We start from the raw sequence: 13,487 nt of genomic DNA, 5'->3' as shown, positions 1-13,487 counted from the left end.
CAAACATCAACAGTATGTCTGCTTTTCTGAGTCATGACTACACAGTCAGTAAATAGAGACAAATAAATTACAGATCCCCCTTAATCAGTGGTGTCGTGGTCCCTGGAAAAGTGAGTATACTCTCAATTTTCACCAGTTTTTTTTTTTAAATAGTCCAGAAAGACGTCCTTTTTAGAAACGGTGACATGTAAGAATTAAAAATCCGTCATTTGTACTTGCTCACAATAATAAAATGATCATGGCTTGTTAAGAACAGTTTGGTAACGCAAGCAGCTTGAAATAATGTAAAATGTATTTATCACGAGGCAAACAAAGTAAATCTCATAAAACAAATCACAATATTTAGTGAACAATGAACAAAAATAGTGAATGGCTGAATGGTGTGTATCTGGGCGGATTTCAAAGTGGGTATACTCAATAGTGACTGTATACCCTGGACTACACACTGCCCTTAATATCAATTGTCATAATCAAAAGAGTGAGAAACACAGAACTTCTGGCCAGCAGTTGCAAGTTGAGATTTCTCAATTTCCTGTCCCTGAGATGCATTTCTAGCAAGGTCAACCCATTCCAGTCTTTGAGCTGATTTGAGAAATGTGGTTTTCCCATTAAGTGCGAAAACACAAATGTGGAGGAGGATTTCAAAGAATAGGTTGAGTGTGTGTGTGTGTTTCTCCAGAATCGAGAGCACTAAGCTCAGCAAATCCCACTGAATCTCATTTTTAGGGTTCAAATCAACCATGTGGCTTTGAGTCTTCTTTAACTCATGCATGCGCACGTGTGTGTTGTGCGTGGGTGTGTTTTGCACATTTCACTTTTTCTACACATGCCTCTGAGTTGCTGTGGCTGTTGTTATTGTTGCTGCAGCAAAAAGAGAGCGAAGTGTGAAGAAGATAAACATTTATCGGAATGTGCATCGCGTCGAATCTGCGACTATTACTGGACACAGTTACTGTACATACTAGAATGAGAGGCCACAACACTCACACGCAAAGCCATGCAGTTACTGTTATAAACTGCTCAGGGTAACAGCCTTGTAATTTAAAAAACAATTATTCTAATTGTTAACTCATATATTGCCATTGATGGCTTGAGACGTCAAAAATAAATTTTAGACGTCTAAAGCCATCAATGGCAATATATGAGTTAATCATATTGCTATTATTCAAATTATTTCTGTTAGTTTAACATTTTTTCCACTTTTAACAAGAGTATGAAAACCTAGGGAAAAAAAGTTGTTATTGTACATTTAGAACAGATATAAAATTTGTGATTAATCGTGAGTTAACTATTGAAGTAATGTAATCAATTACAATAAAAAAATAATAATCGCCTGACGACCAAATTTCTAATAATCTTTTCTATTTTTAAATAATATTTTTTCAAAAACGTAATTTTTTATAATCTTTTCTTCTCGTTTTTAAAATTATCTTTTTTCAAAAAAAAGAAAAAATTATTAAAATTAGGGCGACAGGCGATTAAATGTTTTAATTGTAATTAATCGCATGAGTTCAATAGTTAACTCATGATTAATCACAAATGTTATATCTGGTCGTAATGAACAATATTTTTTTTCTTACTCTTGTTAACAAAAGTGGGAAAAAATGTTAAACCAATAGAAATAGTTAAAATTTGTGTGCCCTGCTATTGACTGGCAACCAGTTCAGTTTCAGTTTAGTTTTGTGGAATGAATTCCTGTTAAGCAGTATTAAAACCAATTGTACTTGTTTTGTTTTTAAAATAACTGTATCTCTTTTTATGAACCAAAAAAGATCAGCACTGAACACTTTATTGAACATTAATATTAACAAACACTGCTAGAAGATAATACAATTTGGTAACAATATGTAAACTACAATGAATATATAAAATAAAAATAAAGGGGGATTCATACATAAAAACGCGTCTTTTGCTATTATATACAAAGGAGAGTAAACAATGAGTGAAAATTAAAACAATAAATACTGAGCACTATTAAGACTTAATTTTCTTGTACCGGTATTCTTAAGACATTCTTAACTTCTTAAGGCATTAAAAAGAAAAACGATTTTATCTTCAATAAATCCTTGGAAAGAGGGCTTACAGTTCTTCCACTTAGCACAATTGATAATTGCACTTCTTAACGTTGCGTTTCAGGCTGACTTAAATGACAAAAGTTATTCGAACCAAAAGTCAAACACAAAAACCTTGGCCTTGGAACCATGTCATCTGGTGGCGCTTTTATTGTGGCAAGATAAAAGGACTACAACTCCCAGACGACTGTTCGAATGTTTTTAGGTTTAAAATCAACGTATTAAATGAATTGCAAAATATGAAAATGAAGAACATTTTAACCATAATTATAGTTAATTTTTGTTAGTTTAAGTTATTATTAAAAATATAATTTTTTTTTCATTTTATTTTGTTCACAAAGCTTTTTTTTTTTTTATTCAATGTTAGTTTTCATTACCTAAAATAACCTTAAGTGCAATACGATTGGAATATTTCCCACTAGTCTGGTGAAAGACACACGCACGCACGCACGTACGCACAAAAGGCTGTCCTCCCTGCTGTGTTGCTTGAGTGTTACGAAACGCGCACTTTCAACTAAATAAACATGTGAAGCGTCAAGTCGGCGTTTACGACGTTACACTGATTGAAAGCCTTTCGCGTGTATTTATTCATTCAGGCGTGTCCGCACTGTTTGTCGTGTGCGTGATTGTGTGCGTGTTACGGCCACTCCCTGTCTTGCGCAACTTGAAGTTAGGAAGAAGTTCTCCCTTGTGCGTGAGGACTTGCGCGTCTGGTTCTTTGTGTCTGGGTGTCTCTCTCTCTACTGCTCGTTGAACAAGGTCATTTTATCAGTACGAATGAAAGGATGTGTTTTTGTGGTCTGTCTGAGGGTGGAATGACCAAACGAGATTGTGAGTTACGTCGAATGGTGCAACATTTGCTTGCATTTGAATTGATGTGATTGCACTCATAGCATCATCTGTGGTGTTTTTTTATATACACTATGTTCCACATAGATTCATCCTCATGATGAGTTGGCACCAACCCTTGATTATATAATTATGTACCCCAGTTATATTTAACAACAAAACTCTCTTCTCATTTTCAAATCTAATTACACACCCCCAGCGCCTAATGGGGCTTTACTTTTTGGCCAGGCGAAGCTGGGGGTGGAGGTGAAGAGTCTTTGAAATTGTCACTGCGGGTTTTTTACATACGGACACGCTTGAATTTATATTTGTTGAAAGGATATTTCCTGGCAATAAATGACACGAGCGTGCCAACGCTAGGTACTTTATTGATGATCCAGGACATTCTATAAAAACGTTCGTAATGAGAGACTGCTATTTTCGCTCTCATCAAAAATAGTAACTACAAAACCAAAGGAAATCATCTGCCAAATAAACTTGTTAAGAAGCTTGATTGCACTATTTGTGCGTTTTTTTTGTGTGGCCATTAGCAGCAAAACATGTTTGTTCCAATTTGCAAAACGTGCAGACAACTTGGACACCATAGCAAGTTATTATCCAACCTGGGCATGTAATTTGCACGGAGGCCAAGGTGGAGCGCACTTTAAATACAGGAGACATCTCCGCCACTGTAATAATGTCTGCTTTTTGAACTGCCTCTCAATTCAGGGACGTGGCATCAAAGTAGACTTTTCCACATTTGGACCAAAAACTTAAAAACTAAAGCAAGTGGATGCCAAATGATACCTTTTAAAATATACTTTACAATTATATATATATTAATATACTTAATGTGTTAATCACATTTACTTTACAGGGGAAGATACTGAGGGTGTGGCAAAAAAAGCGATTCTCATAAGAATCGCGATTCTCATTTAGTACGATTCAGAATCGGTTTTAAATGTCACAAAATCGATTTTATTTAAACTATTTTATTCTATCTTTGTCTGTGTGTGCCTTTATTTGGAGCGCTGTTCGTGTTGTACCCGGTTTGGCCACTGAGGGGCAGTGTGGTTCCACGCGGTCGAATACACTGTTAAGTTGTAGCCACATTAGAGAGTAGAAGGAAAAAGTCACGATCAAGTTATTGCAATAAAAGTTGTTTTTTTGCAGTGTGGAGCCGATCTTTTGAGTGATAAAAGTGGCGCGAGTAGCGCGCTAATTAGCATTAGATAGTCAGACTGGAGTAGATCATTACAATTCCTTGCACATCTATAGATTGAAGCAAAAATCATCGTCAATTAAATCGTTTTGAATAAAAAATCGCTCTCAATCGAAAATCGATGAACTAAGACTAACTGTGATGTCATCTTCAGGCGACAGCAAGTGGCAAAATGGCTGCCCCATGAGATGGATAAAAACGGATGGATTTTCCTTCATAACTCATATTCCACAAATGTAATATAAATGAGAATGTCATGTTTAGACTAGTGAGGTCACATATAACATATTATTGTTAATAAATGTTTTAGGTTGATTTCCACTTTAAGGGGAATGTGTAGACTGTTAAGCAGATAAAGTTGTCAATGTTATGCTAATGGTTCTTTTGGTTGTCCAAAGCTGTCGTGTTTTAGACAAATCCAACTAAATAAATCCCTGCACATCTGTGTATGTGGTGGGGGGTGAAGAAGCGTGCTGGAGGGTTGACTAGTTAAGCGCTGACTCCTGGCCATAACCTCTCGTCCCATTATTCTTACTTTCTTGCCTGTTTCCATGTCACTGTGGGGGCTCCCTGATGGAGGCTGACAGTACCGTCTGTCCAGCGTCCTCCGGCCCATTGCCCCGCCTCCTCCGTCGCCCCCCCTCCCCCTCATGTCTCCTCCCCTCTGCTCCCTTTGCTCTTGCCCATGCAGCACTGACCTGGGTGACCTTGCTTTGGAGGTTGCCAGCTTGGCTCTGAGCTTCTTAAGGGGGCAAAACGTGCGGATGGCTGTCAAAAGCACATCTGGGATGACATCGAGCATCCATCCATGACTAATTAATCTCTGGTGGATCGTTGTTCATCTTGACACTGTGGACAAAAATAAATTACAGCTGTGTACAGAATCATTCCCTATCCACTATGGGGTCAGAAACCTTTACTGTCAAAAGAGCCATTTTTGCCCCCAAATAAATAACAATTGGAGCCGCAAAACATTTGAACATTATGATGATGATTTTTTCTATACATTTTCGGATTTTTTGGGGGGGCAATTTTGTGAACATTTTATTATGGTAATTTTCAGGATTTCTTCTTCTTTTTTTGGACATTTTATAGTTACATTTTAAATGTTTTCAATTCTGCCTTAAATTTTTCTTTTTAATTCTCTGACATTTTTGGCAATTTCGAGAAATTTTATGGTAATTTTCTGCTTTTTCTCTCCCTTTCTGGACATTTTACGGTCGTTTTTCGAACATTTGTAAGTCATTTAAAAAAAAAAAATTTTTTGTCTGTTTTTATGACTTTAAAATGTGGACTTTGACATTATTTGAATATTTAATTATTAATTATTTTGTACCTAAATCAATCAATCAATCTATCTAATTCATTTCTAAAAGAAAAAAGACAATATAAAGCAATATTCAAATTCAAAGTAAAGCAAAATAAATGAAAAGGGAGAAAAAAAAAGTAAAACTTGTTTTGTCTGCCCCTGATCAACTATAAAAAAGAAAGAAAAAAAATGTATGTAAATCATTAATTCATTTAAAGAATATTTGATGTAAAAGCTTGAACTAAATTTGAAAAAAAAAAACCGAATTGTTTGCCACTTTATAGTGCTGTTGGAATGTGCACTGAGTATAGGTTATAGTGCCCTCACTGTATCCCAATATTCACTTTGAATTGTAGCGAAGAACATCCCCATGATATACATCCCATGATGCATTGCACTGTTTCATAAGTTTTGGTGCAAAAATATCTTTAATGGAAACAGAGCAACACATCACAACATTTGGATTTGTCCAAGATTACTGCATGTGCACCAGCGGATATTGATCTGTTATAATTATATGACAGCACTGACGTTATTAATCGTCCACCCAAGTAGTGCTCAAAAAACAATTCTTCATTTTCGACCGAAGAAGTGAAATATATAGTCCAGTGCTACTTTTGCTGAACCAAGGCACATATTGTACATTTGAAAAATGTCAGGTTTATTGTGATTTTTGGACTGGTTAAGTGAAATTGGTTAATTTTCCGTGGCACACTAGTTAGAAAACAATGATATGGTTTACTATACTATCATTTTTTGGGGGACTTACCTTCATGTGTAGGAAATGAGTGAATGAGCCTACTTGCTGACGTGGAGATTTCCGGCATGTCTCACTATTGTGAAAGTGAAAACGTGAAAATATTTGTGCGAATGAGTCATTGAAGAGCCATTTACTATGGCGACACTAAAACAGGTTAGAATGATCAGCGCATGTTAATTGCTGTTTGTGAATCGAGGCTTGACATGTTATGTGAAACGCGCGCACACACCTTCCCACTTCCTGTTGCGCAATTCCACAACTGATATAAAAGACAAACTTGTTGAACTGGATACAAAGTGGCAGGCGATGACGCCCGCAGTTGAATACACTGGATGGCTTGGGCCAGTAATGATGAAGAAAACTTTCTAAAGTAGACGATGAGAGAGAGAGAGAGAGAGAGAGAGAGAGAGAGAGAGAGAGAGAGAGAGAGAGAGAGAGAGAGAGAGAGAGAGAGAGAGAGAGAGAGAGAGAGAGAGAGAGAGAGAGAGAGAGAGAGAGGACAAAGTGGAGGATGTCATGTTTTGGCGGGGACATGTATTATTCATGCTGTCGGTGGAGACATGGCTGAAGTCACGAGAGTGTAAGTAATGGCGTGTGTCACGTAAATCAGCGGCGATGATGACCTCATTTTACTGCATAAGTCCCACCGCCCACACGCTTTAAGGATCTCCAGCTGCACGTGGCTGCACACACACACATACACGCACACACGCACACAAACATATGAGCTTTGTGTGAACTCACAATAAACCAACCAATAAAAACAATAGATGGTGATAAATAAATCCCGTTTATCGTCAGCTTGTCTCTTTGCCGTGCAAACCGGAGGAACGGAGTAATCGAATCGATAACAGCATGATATCGTGTTATTGCATCAATATAAAAATTAGCTCTCGGTTTCATAGCTGCAAAGCGGGATGTCGCAATTGTATTTGTGTTGATCTCGTTCTGTGGGAGAAAGACGAAAGATGATGTCATGTGTTCCCACCCAAATCTAAAGATGCTGAATGATTAAGATGAAAGTGATGTACATTATTTAGGTTAAATTCAGCATTCATGCTGGCCTCTCTCTCATGTTTCCAATTTCTTGTTTATGGAATATTATGATCATCACTTGCAGTTTCACAGTTGAAGGATTCCATTACAACATTGCATCAAGAGCAAACAGTAAATTCAAATTTTGTAATGATAAAGCAAGGCAGCTTTATTTGCATTTCAAGGTAGCGCAATGTGCTTAAAATAATTATTGAACATTTTAAAGCATTCACAAATAAAATAAATAAACAAATGAAGCTTACTAAAATGACTAAAAGAATGTGCAAGATTTTGTAATACGAGCTTATTCCATTTGCGTGCAGCATGACGGCTAAATGCTGCTTCACCATGTTTGCTTTGAACTCTGTGCTCCACTAATTGACCCACATCTGCAGACTTGACTTGTATTCCGTCAGACACTTCTTTAATGTATTCAGGATTTCAACCATTCAGCTATTTGTGGACCAGCCGCAGAAGTTTCAATTCTATTCCACAGCTGACTGGGAGCCATGTTAAACCCTTTAGGACTGGTCTCTTTGTTCTGGTCAGATTCGCTCTGGAGGGAGACAAAATCATTGATAAGCTTGCAGCATGCAACCCAAAATTTAAGAATGGAGCAGCTCCTCATAATTAGCAGAGCACAATCGGCAAATAATTCACGTATGGATGACTGGAGGAATGAATTTGACTATTATCCTAAACGCAACTCTAGTTATTGTGGTAAGAGTGTATATATGTTGTGTATGTACGTAATCTCTCGTCTCTCTCCTCAACTGCTACTTCAACAGCCCGTCTTCATGTGTTAAAATGTATAAAGTGGTATATGATAAAATTATTTGAAAAATTATATTGAAGACGTTTGGAACTCCCTGGTAAGACTGCGTTACTAAATCAGGGGTAAGCAGGGGCCAAACAATCTAGGGGCCACTTGATTATCGATGGAGTTGGCTTCAGACCAAGTAAATAATAGAAGCAACTGATTATTATTATTATTAATTTAAACAGACGTACGCAACTTTTTGCCTTTAGGCTTATTTTACGGTGTATCGATGATGGTGATTCTCCGCTCATCTGAATTCCTTTAACTGCATACACTGGCTCCTTATTTTGTGGCATTGGGAAGCTTACCCCCAAAATTAAATCTTTTTTTTTTTTTTTGGACTGGTCCGACTTAGAAGGAAGAAAAATAGCTACAAAAATAAATAAATAAAAGGTAAACCTGCGATACATAAAGTTATGGTCACAAATGAAAATCCGTAAAACAGCGAGGGCAGGAAAGGTGAACCGTGATATAGCGAGGGAATACTGTATATCCGGATCGGTTCAGTCCACTCCGTCTATATTTAAGATGGACCATCAAAATATATCAATACAATATGTTACTTTTCAGAAGTAGTGTATGAGAAAGTGTATCATTTGTTGACAGATGTCATTATAATGCTCTTTCTAAAATACATTCTCCGACTCGTACTGAGGAGCTTGCCCGGGACTATAAAACCTCTGCTGTGGGAATGTGTCATCGTTTATGGCCCACAGAAAAGGAATCATGGGTGGTAGGGCGGTTTCCATTATGTGCGGTGTAGTGCAATACTTGGATCCTGATACTGATACTTAGAACCAATCATAGGAGGCAATTCCATTTAGATGTAACCCACCTAAAACGGGGTTCACGAATATTCTTTATTCATTTCCTATCGCTATTGGTTCATATTTCACTGTTGAGTAATATGTATTTTATTGTGGAAACGTGTAGTTTATTTTGTAAAGAAACTGGAAGTAGTGCTCCGAACTATGTGCTCTGGCTTAACATTGCATCTGTATTTTTTTTTCTACTTTAGTTATTGGGCCCTACGATTGCGCACATGTTGTAAACTGTTGCGTAATTTGTTCACACCAAAAGTTACATTTTTGCAACATTAAACCTGGGTCACTCCGATATTGCTTCAACTCTCAGCTCCTACGAATCTAGCAGTACATATTCTGAAGTGGGTTACACAACTAATACAATCAGTTTTGGACTTGTCAAAACAGTCTGGAGCAGGCCTACTACAAAGTATTTCAATTGGCTTGATACACACATACTGCAAACCAGGCCTAATGTTATGGAGGACCAAAACTGCCATCATTCAAAATAAATAAATAACTAAAAGTGAAAATATTAAAAAAATATGCATATATAATTCGAAAAATGTAATCCCCAAAAATCTAAATATATATATATATATATATATATATATATATATCCCAAGAAAAATTCTAATTCAGGTAAAAAGCCAACTGGAACATCACATCAAGGGATTTGCAGACCTCTTTTGCTGCATCTAGGACACATGTGCGTGCGTGCTTCAACAATCAGAAAAAAAGTCAATCGACAAGGCTTTCATGGAAGGCTTGCTAGGAAGAAGCCTCTGGTTACAAAAAAAGATCAAAGCTGCCCATCTCAACTTTGCCAGAGAGTACCTGGGCAAACCTGAAGCTTTTTGGAAGTCCCTTCTGCGGACAGATGAGTCCAAAATTGAACAGTTTGGTCACAACTAAAACAGTCATGTTTGGTGAGAAGTCAACACTGCATACCAGCAAAAGAACCTTCACCCTCGAGTGAAGCATGCGGGTGAGAATGTTAAATTCTGGGCTGGCTTTTCATCCTCAGGACCTGGACAACTCCAGATAATACAAGGAATCGTGAATTCAGAGGAATATTGTGAAATCCTGGAACATAACCCGAAGCCGTCCTTTGTGAAGTTATAGCCTAGTAGAAAATGGATTATGCAATATGACAATAATCCAAAGCATTCCAGCAATACAACCAAGGAATGGCTGAAGAACAACAAGATTCATGTTCTGGACGTGCCTGACTTCTTTCAAAATACTGTGGCGGGCGGGACCTTAAGCGGGCAGTTCATGCTCGACGCCCATCCAACCTCTCTCAACTGGCTGCATTTTGCAAGGAAGAGTGGCAAAAATTCCCCAAAGTAGATGTGAAAGACTGATAAGTCGCTAAAGAAAGTGTTTGGATGAAGTTCTCATTGCAAAAGGAGGTGCAATGTTTGATTAAGTGAGAGGTTCACATATTTTCGCACCCATGAAATCCGAGTTTTTCTTAAATTAACAACTTTTTTTCAATAATGAATGACAATATTATCATTTTTTTTTGTTCAACTCCATTATTTTCAATGTCAGCAATGTAGATTTAGGTATGACTAAACAGTTGATAAGGTTATTTTAATATTTTATACAAAAAATCTGACCATGCCTGCAGGGTTCACAAACTTTTGAGCAGCACTGTATATATATTGTTTTTATTTCCATTTTTATTTATTATTTTTTATTACATTTTTGAATTATATTTTTTCTATCCGTTTTTATTTTTACTTTTAGTCATTTATTTATTTAGAATTTTGGCAGTTTTGGTCCTCCATATAATTTGAGCCCAATTGGCCACTTCCACTTCAAAGGCCTAATTCTCAGCGACGCAATTATCCTGTGACATGGGGGTTTGTTAACTTATCATAGTGATTTTTTCATCATTTGTTTGGAAAAGGCTAAGGGCCAACAATTGCAAATGACCGCCATTTCTTATGTGTGTGGTCGACATCAAGTAGGTCCAAGCTCCGGACTTGTAACGTGAGAACGATAACCAAGGAGGGGAAGAAACCCGAAGCTTGTGCTTTCTGAACAAAAATCAAGGAGCAAATAATTGTGTTGAGTGTTTGTATAGCGTGTCTCACAAAACAGTCACCACAATGAAAAATGGCCACAGAAGCAACAGTTATGTATTGACTAGATAAACTAAAAGTTAGCCTAGCATGTTCCATTTCTTTGACCGACTACTTTCCCTTCTTCTTTATATTTCGTGGCAGACTGGAAGCCCTGTGGCACCATACTGCCCCTCAAAGGTCTGTCTTGGTAGTACAGCCGGCATCTGGTTTGGAGGAGGAGAATCGCGATTGTCTGTGGAGGTAATGCGTTTGGTCATCATGACTACGCCTCACACTATAAGAGCAGTAGGAACACACAACACACCCGATTTGTGTACTCATCATGTGTGAGTGGGTTGTCTCACTTCTAAAAATGTGCTAAGATGTTTAAAAATGGATAAGTGTGTAAACAGCGCCAGCACAATTAAATATGCCTCTTTCCGTCAGATCTGTGAGTCCTGGAAGGTCAAAGTCTATTTCCGAGACTATTAGATTTTCCTTAGGTCAGTGTCTCTATGCTAGCTAGCATCAGATTTCATGGATGGAAATATGACATCACTTTTCTCCCACAAACTGAGACTTCATTGTGTGTTATTGTGGCGTGTGTGTCAAATCTTGATCAAACTGAAACCTTTAACACCCCTCTGAAATGTGGACGGTTGAACAGAAGCATTACTGTATTTATTGCTGACTGTGAAGGGCACAGTGCGTGCTGTGTTCAGCTGCTGTTGTCTGGCGTTCATGCAGGTGTTGAGGCTGGCAACAGCCACACCTGGCTGGGACCGCAGACAACAGCCACCTCTTGAACGCTACACAGACACAAAGACAGACAGACGCATGAGTGTGCATCACACACCCACGCGCACGCCGAGCGCATTAGATAAGCACCTTTGCCCATGTCAAAACACAGAAGCGCATGCGGCGCAGATGTTTCTGTCCTCGTCCCAAACGCCTTTCAAGTCATGAGCTCCGTTCTCCCATGTCCTCATCCACATTCAAGACTGATCATGGCACATATTTCCCTCTTTTCAGTTGGCAAGTCGACAAATATTACTTCACTGGAGAAATATGTTTTCAAATATCTGAGACGCTGCGGGACAGGTTCTCTCCCGATCCTTTGCCCCCGGGCCAGCGTGAAGCCGGGGAAGCGTGTCAATTTCCCAAACCATCATTTTCTGCCTGAACTCATGGCATCTCTTGTCTTGTCTTGCTGCCTTATTTTGCTGCTCAGGAACCTTGAGAGGTGATCTCATCGGTGCCTCGCGGCTCAGTCCCGACTCCCAAAACAACATTGTATTTATCGGGACGAAAATAGGTACTTCAGCCTGGAAAAACACAGCATGGAAAAAACAGAAATACGGCAAGTGTTTCCAAGGAAGCCAGTCTGGACTGAAGAGGGCGGCTGCAATTAAATTAGTGAATATGTTGCTGTACTGCAATGTAACGTGATCATTAATCACATGTAACCTGTTTACATGGTGCTGGAATCTGTGATAAAACAAAAAAAATTCACTTTGTTGTTGATGAATATGGTGACAGATAAAGTTTATAACTCCCCTTACTGTAGGTACCTGTTCTCAGAAGAATGTAACTGACAACTGAAGGGTAAAATAATGTGTCGCCAAATCAATGTAATCTGCCCAGACTCAAGAAAGCAGACGAAAGACACAACACACTTTTAGCAATTTAGCAGCTGTTTTTTTGTTTTGTTTTTTAAACCAATCAGATTTCAGAATCACCAATCAAGGCCTGCTAACTGGCTTAAAGAGATTCACATTTTCCTCTCATCTGATTGGCTGAGCTAAACAGTCTTGCAATATGCGCACTGGAAGAGGACGTTTTTGGATTTAAAAAAGTAAAAAAAAAAATCATCCTTAGACTTTATAAGAAAAACTGGACATTATGAGTACTGGTTGCCCAACACTGGTTGGTTCGTTTCAACCCTTAAAATTATTTATTTGGCTCTTCAAGGGCAGTACATACTGTATGAGCGCTCCAACTAGCTTACAGAGCAGAGCAAAGATAAGCGAATTTTCTCTCTACATAGCATCTCTGGTGAGTATGTTATATTTTATTTAAAGTTAAATGTTAGTAAAGAAGAAAGAAAAGTAATGGTAATATATGGTAATGTGCATCCCAAATATGCATTTTCCCCCCTAATGCCACACATTGACTACGTTTACATGCAGTCAATATTCGGGTTAAGGTCAGAATTCCGGTTTCTGAAACAATCGAGGTAACACCTTTACATGCGTGGCGGACAGAGGTACTCCCGTTTACATGTTCATTTGTGCTGCATTGGAATACCCCGTTCGGACCGCGACGTGCGGACAACGTAATTACGTAAAAAAATGAAATTTCCGCTTTTAACTTACTATACGTTAAAAAATTTTTTTTATGTCACTCACCACGCTAAATAAATAAATCAGTTTCCTCCTCGCTTCAGAAGTGTGGGTCTTTCCTTCGGGCGTCGGGCTGTTTTTTGTTTTGTTCATCCAAAATGCTTTGCGCTGGTTGGGGGTACTAAGATGAAAAAATATGTTGCAGGGTGTACATCACTAAA

The sequence above is a fragment of the Leptonotus elevatus genome, chromosome 8 (genome assembly GCF_054856555.1).
Source record: "Leptonotus elevatus isolate MCC_2025b chromosome 8, RoL_Lele_1.0, whole genome shotgun sequence".
In the NCBI taxonomy this organism is placed as follows: Eukaryota; Metazoa; Chordata; class Actinopteri; order Syngnathiformes; family Syngnathidae; genus Leptonotus; species Leptonotus elevatus.
Note: the sequence above shows the minus strand (reverse complement) of the source record.